This window comes from Cucumis sativus, chromosome 3, assembly GCF_000004075.3.
Source record: "Cucumis sativus cultivar 9930 chromosome 3, Cucumber_9930_V3, whole genome shotgun sequence".
NCBI classification, from domain to species: Eukaryota; Viridiplantae; Streptophyta; class Magnoliopsida; order Cucurbitales; family Cucurbitaceae; genus Cucumis; species Cucumis sativus.
In genome coordinates this window covers 14,067,640-14,081,031 of record NC_026657.2, presented here as the reverse complement: position 1 = coordinate 14,081,031, position 13,392 = coordinate 14,067,640, and the positions used below count along the sequence as shown (strand labels likewise).

At 34.1% G+C, this 13,392-nt stretch overlaps 1 protein-coding gene across 2 annotated transcripts in view; it reads right to left on the bottom strand.

Moving 5' to 3' along the window:
• Positions 1-2,968: 2,968 nt before the first annotated feature.
• Positions 2,969-13,392, bottom strand: part of LOC101220748 (actin-related protein 2/3 complex subunit 4) — a 36,331-nt gene continuing 25,907 nt past the window's right edge. For both annotated transcript variants that reach the window (XR_004215251.1, XM_031882606.1), the window contains one exon: positions 2,969-3,529. The gene's annotated coding sequence lies outside the window, so the exon portion shown is untranslated. The remainder of the gene's footprint in view (positions 3,530-13,392) is intronic.

Below are 13,392 nucleotides of genomic sequence, written 5' to 3'. Positions count from 1 at the left end.
ACCAGCCACTTTATGGTTGAACTCTCTACATGATGACACTCACTAGTTGAACAAATAAGAGTGACAAAATATGTTGTAGTATTTTTATCAACTTCTTCCTTTTATGAATCTGGCTTCCCTTGCTTTTTACCTTCTTCTTTCTTCCAACGGTAGAAAAACTTCTTGATATGACCAAACTTGTTGCAGTAATAACATATCCTAGTCTCTTTGTCTCCAGACTTCGACCTCTCATTTGAGTTCCATGACCTTTGGGTTTCCTACTCTTATTTCTTCCACGGTTCTCAACAACAAAAGCATGTGAATTATCAACTCCCATCTCAATTTTCTTCTAATTTCTTCATTGAACATGTTTTCTTGATAACATCCAAAGACAAAACACTTTCTAGAGCACAATTACTAATACTCAACACTAAGGTTCTCCAACTGTCTAGCAAGGAGCTTAACAAGAATGCAACTAGCAATTCATTATAAAAAACAATCTTTATGATAGTCATCATGTTAATAACATTTTAAAAACCACAAAAGTGTTTAGAACAGACTTTTCAATCTTCAATTTCAAATTAACAAGACGCCTCATTAATAAGGCTTTATTATGTTTGTTCTTCCTTTCATAAAGACCTTCCGATTTCTACCACAATTCGTAAGGATCAAACTTTTCTAAGACAAATGGTTGAAAATGCTAATATCAATCCATTGTCTAATAGTTCCCAAAATTTCTCTTTAACATTTTTTAGTCTTGTTCTTCCCGTTTCTCTGGTTTTATGGGTTTATTGTGGCTGTCTCTCTTGGATCAAACAAATCTTTACACATTACAACAAATCTTTCATTACCGGTGATATGAATCGACCAAACATTTAGGTTGGCAAGTGGCTAGGCAAGGAGATGTGGTAGGTGAGCTGCCCATGCGGCCAAGACCAGGCAACAAGTAAGTACCAATAACCTCTATGTGCGGCAAAGGAAGGCATGGCTGAAGTATTGATTGTTGCCTAAGTGACATTATTTAAATGTTATAATTAAAGTGTCATGGTAGCCTTAAACTAATAAATAGGATGAAGGATAACTAGGAATGTGGTAGGCGAAAAAGGGAAGACAAGCAAGTCAGGACAAACAACTTTTGGACTCATGTGAGTACGAGATGTAGGATGGCTAACAAGGCGGTGTTAATGTATAGCCACACAAATATGAGATGGAAAATGTGTGTAGGAGGTGTCATCTCTAAGACACGCAAAGGAACTCTATAAATAGAAAACTGTGGAGAAGGAGTACTTTAAAACAACTCTTTCTATTTGCTTAATTCCAGTTGCAAAATTTCATAAAATTAGTCTAGTTTGTGGGGTAGGACTGCTGGACCAAAAGTAGTTGAGGAAAAAAGCCAACATTCAAGCTAAAGCATCAAAGGTCATTTTTCAGGTAACTTTGAGAAGTGCTAAGTTTTTGGAGGCTACAAAAATGCATCACTTAGAGTTTTAAGTTGACATTTGGAGGTAAGATACTTAAGAAAGTTCTAAATAACTTTGTAGAAGGAAGTTAGTTTTGACTTTAAGTTATTAACCTCAAAAGTGAGAAGTAAGATTTTTGATGGAAACCGAGTTTCTAAGAGTTGTACAAGATAGGCCAAGCACCAGAGTGTTGTTGCACATAAAGGATGTTGGGGTGCTAAAGGAGCATATCTTGCGCGCGATGAGCAACACACATGGCATACCGTGTGTGCATGAAGTGCGCGGCCACCCGACAAGGGACACCCCAATGCACGACCATGCAAGTATGAGGCACGCATGCAAGGTTAGCATGCGACACAAAGCCCCTACACACGCGCGCTAGGTCTGCTACCTATGCCTGCACTCTAGCACAGCCCACAAGCCATTTTTATGCATTTTTTTTAGTATTTTGACATAATTTGTCTCGAGTTTGGATGTTTTCTCAATTAAAAGGAGATTTTTAAGGATAAATATGATTATTTCAGGACAAGAAGAAATTGGAAAATTTACAAGCCAAGGATTTAGCTACTGCTTGTGATTTTATTGCATGGGGTTTTTGCGAGTGATATGTGTAAATTAGATTCATTATCTTAATGATCCTATCACAAACCTCTCTTCGCAGAATCAATTAGTTTGTTGGTGTGTCATTGAGGTTCTAAGTTTGTGATTATGTTACACGGTGAGTATGGTCATTGCATGCAAAATACTTACTATATCTCTAAATCAAGACTGTGCAATAAAAAGCATACACTCCTTTCTTCGCGTAACTTCTATATCTGCGTTTAGCACAAATTTTTCTATCAGTTGCCCAAGTGTAAGTGAAGTGATAGGTTTCTTGGGTAAGCCAAGATTTGACATAGAGAATTTCTATCAAGCTTTAGTTATAAAGTTCATTTATCATCTAGACGGTATACAATATATATAGAGTGTGAAGTAAAAAAATGTATGAGTATGAAATCTACTATTTACACTAGAAAGTAGGAAGGAATGTCTTCACGTTATTAGGTGATTAAGCCATGCAATAGTCCTTGATACGATAGAGATCAATTATTCATCTTCTAATTAAGGCGAACACTTCTCAGTGTCTAAACGACATACTTGCTTGTCTCTTGAGATGCCAATGATAAAGATAAATTAAGCGATAGCTATCTAGAGTTTTTTACTTGTAAGACTTACATTGCCTCTCTTTTAAGGGTGACAACTTCTCGGTGTCAAGTTACCACACTTGTTCTTCTTTCGGACACAAATAATGGAGGTTTGATCATAGGATGGAGTTTGTCTCCAAACTCCTTCATATGCACGTTAGCCACGTCGTCCTTGCCACTTACCCTCTCGAGCAGTTGGCGACAAATGTTGGCCAAGTGAGGAGTAAAGCTCAACTAAACGCGATAAACCTTACAAGCAAAAACCTCTTATCAAGAACTTATCATAAACATAACTACTTATAACACTTGAACAGATGAACAATAAAGGAATGATAGATTAACATGAAATAAAGATGCAATGTATTGAAAGCTGTAAGCCTTTCGGCCATTGTACAATATAAAAGTCAAATATTACAAAGAAAGTACAAAAATGGAAAGTAAGAAGGGAGCCGAGCCACAGAATGCCTAAGCATTCCTTGACTCTTTAAGAAGATGATGGATTCTCTCTCTAATCTCTCTCTAAGCTCTCACTGATAAGGTATACCAAAGAAGAGGTGGAAGACCTTTTACAGAAGGGTAAAGTTAAGTCCATTCCGTCAGCTCACATGAAGCTCTCTAGGGTTTGGTCCATTCAGACCAATCAAGTTTACATGGTAGAGATGGAGGCTTTATATAAACTACTTTAGTTGGGAAGCTTTTATAATTTGTCTGCACGTGTCAGCACAGGTTGCAGTCTTGTCAAGTCATATCAACTCCAACTGCCATTCTTGTCTTCTAGTGAATCTTCATTGTGTGATGATGTGGCGTCTCGCCTAGGGAAGTTAATCACTAGGCAATCTTCCTATCACAAATCTTTTGCATGCTTTCCTCTTGCGGTTCACTATGTCTCTTCTTTTCTTCGTAATCCTGCGATAAAACATTGAAAAACATTGTAAAACAGGTATGAAGACTTATGCAAGTTATATTCTCTTATCTTTATAAATTTGCGATGAAAGCTACACGTTTTGACACTTTATTTCGTGTTCTGACTCCATTGTTCTACTTAAAAGGCCACAATAACTTGTATTTCTACAAGTTATTACCTACCATCTGTGAGTGATATATACATTTAAATGGTTTACAAAGTTTATTTCCAAGCTTAATTTATTAAGTATGACTTTAAAGCTATTTACAAACATGTTTTCAATTAGATTATTTTGAACATGTATGAGCTAGTTAAGAAATGATTTATAAGTATAATTTGAGATTTCTAAAATTAAAGGGTTTACTGTTTTAGAAAGATATTTGCAAAGCATGAGTTTGATGAAAAATGTTTTAAAAGAGAAAATCATGTTTGTTCTATACCCTGAGTTATCTATGATCAATGCACAGAGTATCAGGGGTATGTAGCTTTGCTAGCCACTTAGATAGCTACCACCAAGTTCAGGCAGGATAGTATCAATTTTACTATATTATCTTCACCGAGTTCAGACATGATCATATCATGATTGAGTTTATCAAGAACGATAGTATTGAGTTATCAAGCTAACGTGACCGAGTTTCGGGGTATAAAATAAACATAGAAACATTTTAGAAAATATATAATTATTTATTGAGAAAAATGATTTACAAAGTTGAAATGTTCTAGAAGCTTATATGTTATTTAAATGATGGTTTGCATATGTTAAAAGCTAACCTTTGAATATAACTAGTTAAAAAACATGTTTTACAAAATCGTCACTCACTAAAATTTTTAGCTCACAATTTCCAAAATAATTTTCACTTTCCAAAAAGAGATCATATTCTCGAGGCGTTTGACTTGCTGTCGATAGTTCGCTGTGCCAATTTTGTTGTTTATATTTGTGCATCTAGTGGTTAGTAAAAACATGTTGAGTCCATGTTTGTCAATATGTCAACGTATGAGAATGTTAAACATTTGTAAAGAGTCTATGTAAGTGTAAGACCCTGATCATGTATCACAAACGTGATGAAGGCCCTGCGATAAGGATAATGCACAAGGAGACTTCTGTTAGTAAAACATGTTTTATGAAAGGATTATGCGATGAAAAAATCTGAACGCAAAGAGAGTTACGCAACGAACAAATGGGAAAGTTAAGCTACTTCGCCTAGAGACAGTGATATGACCTAAATGTTAGTAGGTCGAAGATTGATTGGATCTGACCGTCTGAATTTAGGTTAAGGGGTTGACAGAGGCACGTGACATTTTGAGATTTGACCACTTCTCGCCGCATAAAAGAGAAATCATTCCGACATGAAAAATCTCACTAGAGAGATCTATAAATAAAGGAATTTAGGGCATTTTAAGTTTCTTTTACCTTGAGTTTGTTAAGAAAGAACTAGGGAAGTATCCAAGGACTCAAGATGAGAAATAAACTCATTTTTTACAAGGATTTTGAGAAGTACAAGGGAGACTTTTGGTCGAGGAAGTAGGTTAGGAGCTAGTCGACGATGATTGTCAATGGTTCTTATTAAAAAAAATTTCTCAAATACATTTAAATACTTAAACCTATTTCCATGAAAACCATGATGATATGAAGTTCCTCTTGCTTTCAAATTATTAAAATGTGTGACACGTGAACGAAATGAAAAGACTAGAATGAGGAAATAAACTACTTATACGAAGGATGTGTGAACTTTCAAAAGAAAGAATTCTTTTGAAAACCAAATCCTTTGGACTATATAATGTAAATATGTCGTAACATGTGATTCGAGTCCTATGTTATTTATGATGTTGGCATCATTTGGAAAATGAAAATGCTTATGTAATGTTAAAAAGATAAAATGAGACCATCCTTATACCCTATGAGATGTAATGCCTTATCCTTGCTGAGTGATTTAGGATAAGATGTTCTATTCTTGTTGTGTGATCTGGAATAAAATGCCCTATTCATGCTGTGTGATCTTAAATATGATGCTTCATACTTGCTGTGTGATCTAATATGAGATGTTCATTTGCTTGTTGTGTGATCTGGCATTGAAAGACGTGTTATGCGTGAAAGAATTGATGGTACTTGCCAATGCATTGGGATTTCTCCGCATGGCTATAACTTGGCAAAAGATTGTGGTAAACGCTTTAGCCAAGAAGAGGATACACAGAAACGTAATTGAACATGCATGATGAATCTACGTGACAAACTTAAAATAGTTGACTTACATTTTACTATAACACTCGTTTTGGTATATGACTATGTGGCAATAAGGCAAACTTGATTTATTCAAAGCACTTGATAAAAGATCCCAAGTCCCAAACCCACTCACTAGGCGTTTTTCGTCTAACCTTTCAAATGTTATGTTTTTATTTCTCCCCCACCCCCCTCAAGTAGCAAAGGACATTTGATGTTGAACTTGCTATCTTGATCGCCTATCGTGCCTCCTTAATTGCATCTTTTTGGTAGTGGCTGCTGTTATCTTGTATAATATCTAGAAGTTAGGCGAGAAAAGTCAATTCGTTGTTTTAAGTCTGTATTTCATTTTGAAAGATTTGTGTACTAAGAATCAAATGTACCATTGCGATTTGTTTATCAATGAAGTTTTCCTGTCTCATTCATGTTAAAATTCTACGTTTAAATTTTGTGGTTTAAAGAAGTTGCTATGCTTACTAGGCGTTTAGCATTCTATCTCGGGGCCACTTGGTCGAAGAGACATTTGGAGCGGAGCGTGACAGTAAAACTTATCTCAACGCTGGTTAAAAAGGGTCGATTTATTTTCTCTCTCTCTAAAGTTGTATTATTGGGCTTCTGTGTGTTTGGTTAGTACTGGTATTGGAGGGTAGGGTCAGCAGATCTCGTCGAGAAGTTAGAGACAAAATTGGTTGACTTCAAGCTAGGCTCAGAGTAGGTGGTCTGGGAGAGAGTGTGATATTTATCCTTTTATTCAATAATTGTTATGTGTTTTTATTTAATAATTGTGATGTAATTTTAATATTTTCTATTTAATACTTTGAGCATTAATATAATGTATAATGATATATTATAATATAAAATTTATATTTTAACTAAACTTTATAATATAATTTTATTTTTGGATATGATTCAAAATTAATTTATGAGAGATAAAAGTGAGAAGTAAGATTTGTCTTATTAAGGACAAGGCTACAAGAAAAATCATATTGAACAGAACACTTAAAGATGGACTTTACCACCTGGATAATATTAGTGTGAAGGGAGTAGCTGAGGTTAGTTATGGTAACATTACAAAATTACAACATCTGCACAAAAATGAGGATAATTCAAACTTGGTGTTAATAGGAGGAATCAATCTTGTTAATATTAATGTTGCAGTATCTAAAGTTATCTGGCACAATCTTAAATTTTTTTGAATTATGTAGTTAAGAGTTGTAAATTGCATGTTAACTATGATGAATTGGAATTTTGTGACTCTTGTTAACTGGGTAAGAACCATAATCTTCCATTCTCTATATCTAAATCTCATGATACTGAATCTTTTGATATTGTTCATTTTGATCTTTCGGGCCCATCTCTAGTATGTTCAACTGATGACTTTTGATACTACATTTTATTTGTGGATGATTTTAGTGGATATACTTGGATATATTCTCTTAAACAAAAAAGTATCGTTATTAAAACCTCAAACAATTTATAACATATGTTGGTAACCAATTTAACAAAATAATTAAAGTGTTTCAATCTGATAACAATGGAGAGTATAAAAAAGTTCATCAGTTATGTTCAGACATGGAAATTAGTAGTCAGTTTCACTCCCTTACACTTCTGCTCAAAATGGAAGAGTTGAAAGGAAACATAAACATATAGTTGAAACAGGGCTTACACTTCTTGTCCAAGCCCAAATATTCTTAAATTACTGGTAGGATGCTTTTCTAACGGCTGTTATACTTATGGGTTACCAACACAAGTCCTTCAAGGAAAGTCTCTAATTGAACTATTATTTTCTCATAAACTAAAATTTATTGATATGAAGGTTTTTTAGTGTACTTGCTTCCTGTGTCTTCGACTGTACCGGTAAAAAAAAAAAAAAGAGTTTCATACGGAGAAATGCATTTATCTTGGCCTAAGCTCTGCTCATAAAGGCTTTAAGTGTTTGACAAAATCTATATCTCTTGACATGTTAAGTTCAATAAGACAGCGTTTCCATTTCCTCAATATTTTACTTCGGCCCAATTCATCTCTACCAAGCCTTCATCGTTCCTAACCATATCAAATATTATCACCAAGCCCATACCGTACATTGTAACTCAGCCTACACAGAATGTCTTAGCCCAACCCATATAAGATGTCCTACCCAACCCATACAATCCATCCTAAACTAATCAAATACTGTAACCCAATCCACATTAAACAATTCAGTTCAACATGCGTCATCTACTACCCCTCAACCCAATTTAAGCCCCAGCCCATCTGAAACCTATCCTTAATCCCTTTCTCTAAATACTTCATTAAATTCATCCTCTCGACCCAATATTTCACCTCAACCCTCATTCCTTCTTGAAACCCTTTCGCTTCGAGTTTCTTCTTCCTCTCATGGCACACCTCAAACTGAAACCCATAAGTTCTCACTAACGCCAAACCTCCTTTTATTACCGACGAATCCAACATCGACACTAACTCCCATTAGTTCTATCCACCCTATGATTACTCGTTCCAAGTTTGGTATATTCAAGCCAAAAGCCTGGGTTAACACCTTTGTCACTAACTGGGCCCTAATAGAACCAACTCGGCTCAGAGATGCTCTTTCTATAGCTCAATGGAAAGTAGCTATGGATGAAGAATGCACTACTCTCATTCCAAACCAGACATGATATTTAGTCCCTTTATCTTCCTCTCAAAACGCGGTTGGCAATAAACGAGTTTTCAGATTCAAATGAAATCTAGATGGTTTGATTCAAAGATACAAAGCTTGCCTCGTTGCTGAGGGCTTTCTCCAAAACCTAGGGGTTGATTTTTTTGAAACTTTCTGCCCGGTTGTTAAAGCCTCAACAATATGGGTTGTGCTTACACTTGCTCTATTGAAAGAGTGGGCTTTTCGACAATTAAACGTAAATAATGTCTTAATGAAAAATTTGAAGAAATAGCTTACATGTCTCAGCCACCCACGTATGTTAACTCTTCTTATTCTTATTATATATGTAAACTGAACAAGGGCATATATGGTTTGAAGCAGACTCCCTATGCATGGAATGTCACTTTGACCTGTGAGTTACTCAATTGGGGCTTTCTCAACTCCAAACTTGATTCTTCACGGCTTATTTTGAGGCAAAGTTGCTTCATCGTTTTACTTTTGTTGTAGGTTGATGATGCTATTGATAGAACTAAGACATGCACAGTGGAAAAAGAATTGAATTTCTACCCTAATTGCCACAATTAACAAGTAACCCCAAACTAATCAAATTAGGGTTTTAGGAAATATTACCTTTGAAGCTTTCAAAAAACTTTTATACCTTCTTCAAACCAAGACCACCACTAATGCTCAACTACTATATTCTGGACAAAGAACCGGGTTGTGGGACCCAATTTGATGTAGAAAGTAATGGAGATAAAAGGAAATTGGAAGGTAGAAGTTTTTTTTCTTGGCTGAGATTTTGGAGTATACTAAAAAAGGCAAAAGCTTTCAACCATTTGAAAACTCCCCTATGTATAACCTAATTACATGCAAAAATGCATGTAATTAATTTACCAAATCTCAACACCTAATGTTCCACTAACAATTAGTGGAACTTAGTGGGCTAGGTGTCTACATCTCATATAGTCACATATCCCACTAAGAGTTAGTGGGATTATCCAACAAAATGTTGGATTTTTCCACTAACTTAGTCCAAGGGTAAAATGGTCACCAGATATTTTAAGTCAAAAGTCAAACTTTGACTTTTCTAAGTAAAAAGTCAATATTTTAACTTTTTACCATTTTGTCCGTCTTGACTAATTCCAACCTCTCGAGCATGAATCCGCATTCATTTTCCCAAAATTCAAATCACATTTGAATATAAGGCCGGTCAAAGTTTGACTTTTCAAAGTCAAAAGTCAAAAGTCAACATTTTGACTTTTTACTATTTTTTGACCAATTCCATCAATTCCGAGCTTCTTAATATGAATCTGCATTCATACTTATATTATGTAAAACATAAAGTTCTATTTCTAATTAGAAGACCGACGACTATATCACTATATTTGTCGGTTTCTCTTTCTTCTCCCAATTCGAACAATTCGACTTATTTCATCACACTGTTCTAAGTTTAATCCATATGAGCTAGCATGGGAACCTAATGGACCTATAGATCATGGGCTCCAACGATTCAAGATTAACTAGCTAAACTCTTTTAAACCGAGTTAATCAACATTCGTTAACTAACGGGTCATTCCACTAAAGTCCCGTAGTTGCACTCCCCTCACTATAGATATATTTGTGTCCATTTGATAAAACCATATTCAGTAAGTTAATCCTTCACAGATTGCTGGTAACCTTGGCTGTGTCAAAATATCGTTTTACCCCCAAGATTACATCTTGCTCCTTAAGTCCCACTAATCCACTATTGAACAATTGGTTTAAGGTTCAACCTATAAACTTAATCCCTTTCAGGCCAATGAGAGGGTGGGGCCCCTTTTTCAAGACTTGGATTCAGTGCTTGAGAGAACAACCTATCTACTAACCCTAAAGCAAGTAGGAGTGAATTCCATCTTGTACCCTATGTTTCCAGCTATCCACCCGATCTTACCCCTGAAATGGGAGGCTTATTGGGCCAACGTTGATGAGCTGCCCTCACCTATACAGATCTAAGGATAATCTCGTGTGAACAGAAGTTCATAGTTAACTCAGGATTAAGATTAAGTTACCTAGGTCATCAATAATCGAGATAGTCAGTTTTAAACAGTAAACGGTGTTATAACGTAAAAAAGACTAATTCATGGTTCAATCTTATGTAAACACTTTACATAGGATGCCCCACTTTCATGTCTCTACATGAACGATTCAGGATCACCTCGTTTGTACTACAAAGTGGGTCGCATCCATAGTTTCTCTAAATAAGGCGCCCAACCTTTATTCATATACTATAGACTATTTTGGCTATATATACTCGAACTTGATCCACGTTTATGTTTACACATAAAGTTCAAGTTTATTCAAAAAATAGCCTTGGAACTTGATTTATTGGATTTAGGATTATAATATTTAGTTTCTCAATAACAACTTTATTGAAACAAAAATGATTACAAACTACGAGTTTTAGGACAAAAAATTCCAACAGTTATAACCACAGGTAATGATCCATCTCTTATATAAAATTTAATTACATTACTGGATAAATGCTATGCTTTGAAAGATCTGGGACCTTTACGTTACTTTCTTGGCTTCCAACTTCATTATCTTGATTCTATTCTTATCTTAAATCAAGAAAAATATGTGTTTGATTTGCTTCACAAACTTAATTTTGATGATCTTAAACTTGCTCCTTTACCTAGCATTGTGGAAAAACACCTATTTGCTATTGAAGGAACACCACTATTTATTTATAGGAGCTCTGCAATACCTTATTCACACATGTTCGAATATAGCCTATATTGTTAATCATTTTAGTCAATTTCTAAAACACTTCACAGATCTTCATTGGCAAGCTGTGAAATGTGTTTTAAGGTATTTAAGTGGCACACTGACATTTAGCCTACTATTCCAACAAAGTCTCTATCTCTCAATTTTTGCCTATTTAGATTCTGATTTGGCATCTAATATCGATGATCACAAGTTAGTTGTTGCTTGTTGTGTGTTTATTGGAACTAATCTCATTTCCTTGTCTTAAAAAAACAAGTAAACTACAGTTGCTAGCTTCAATACAAAATCAGAATATCCTGCATTAGCTCATGCTGCTTCGGAGATTATTTGGTTACAACAACTTCTTTTTAAGTTACATGTCTCCTCTTCATTGAAACCAATTCTCTGGTGTGATAATCTCAGTGTAGGTGTCCTTGGCAACAATCTTGTATTTTATGCTTGGATGAAACACATTGAAATTGATGTTCACTTCATTTGGGACCAAGTAATGCATAGTGTTCTAGATGTTCGATATGTTCCATCTTCAGATCAACTTGTTGATTGCTTGACCAAGCCTCTAACTCACTGATCACAATTTCAAAGTTTACGCTCCAAACTCAAAGTAATAGATTTACCCTCTCGTTTGAGGGGGATGTTAGAGTAAAAGATCAGGGTGACATGGACACTTCTAAATCTGTCAAATATGCCACATCAGACATAAGTCATAAAGCCATAAAGAATTCCCAACCAGTTTCTAGAAAATTATAAATGGAAATTGGTTGTTACAAAGAATCCTTCATCTGCTTATCAAATAGGACCATCTGTCTTCATTCACAATTCTTTCATGTACACTATCTCTCCAATTTTACATTATTCTCATCCCAAAATCAACCGATATTAATTGTATAAATTGACCATTGGTTATTGTAATTATATGTGAGAAAAATACAAAGGTTATTCCTAAATTCCAAAAATACTCTAAAACCTAACTACAACACCAAAAACTAATAATGTATATGATAAATATACTATTGTAATAAAAATGTGGTATATTTCAACCAAAGAAAAGAAGCGGAAGAAATAACCCGTATCACATTGCAAGAAAAAAGCGATAACAAAAATGTAACCATTAACAAAAATAAATAATCATAAACTACTTTTGACATAATATTTACGGCCCGTGCAACAAAATAAAAAAAGTCATGATATTTTCATAAATTTCAGTTTTGTCATTGAATATTGTAGACGATTTTTCACTTTTTTTTCTTTTTCTTCCTTACGATTTATTCATCTCCTCTTCACACTATTAATTTCTTCATTTTATTACCTCTTCTTCACACTTTCACTTGTTATTGTTCGTGATTTCTTCATTTCCTCTTCTAAAATTTCTTCATTCTTCATCATTTTTCTTTTTTTTTTTCTTTATTTTTTTCACTTCTCCAAATTCTCACTTGGTAAATGATGTTTGTTATCTATCATATATTTCCTCTTATAGATCTAATGATCGTGTACCAGTGTGCTAAATATAAAAGATCTTGGTACACGATCTTGAACAAAAATCGTTTAGATCTTGGTACATGATTGTGTACCATATGTAAATAATATTGGTATACGATCTTGTACTAAATACAAATGATTTTGGTACACGATCGTGTATCATTTCTTAAATTCCCTTATATTTATTCAATAATAAAATAAAAATGAGGGTTTTTTTTTTAAAAAAATAACAAATCGGCAAAATATTTACACTGTATAGAACAATTTCAAAAACGAAAAAAAGCTCACAAACCCATATTGAAAAATACCAAAAATGCCTTAATCAACACACGATTAATTAGTCACTTAAATGTGTAATGTATTGGACTACACAATTGTTTAGATTAGGTTACACGATTTTTTTCAAGATTGTTTGATACATGATCGTTTAGATTTGGTTAGATGGTTAATTGAAAAATATTATTATTAATTGAAAAAATCCACCCTCTTTGTGTACGTGGTTACTCTCTCTAAAAAGAAAAATAATAAATTGTAAATATTAAAAAAAGAGAAACTTTATATTAATAAAAATTATAAAATGTTCTGTAAATCATTGTTAGAAATATAGTAATGAAATATAATTTAAAAGTATTTGTTTGTGAAATATTGGATGGTGAATTAGATTAAGTTAAGGAATGTTTATGAATCTCTATATCTCAACTGCTAAGCAAACCCTAAAAACAAATATGCATACTAAAGTTCGTTCTTCAACAACTTCTAGAAACGTATAAACC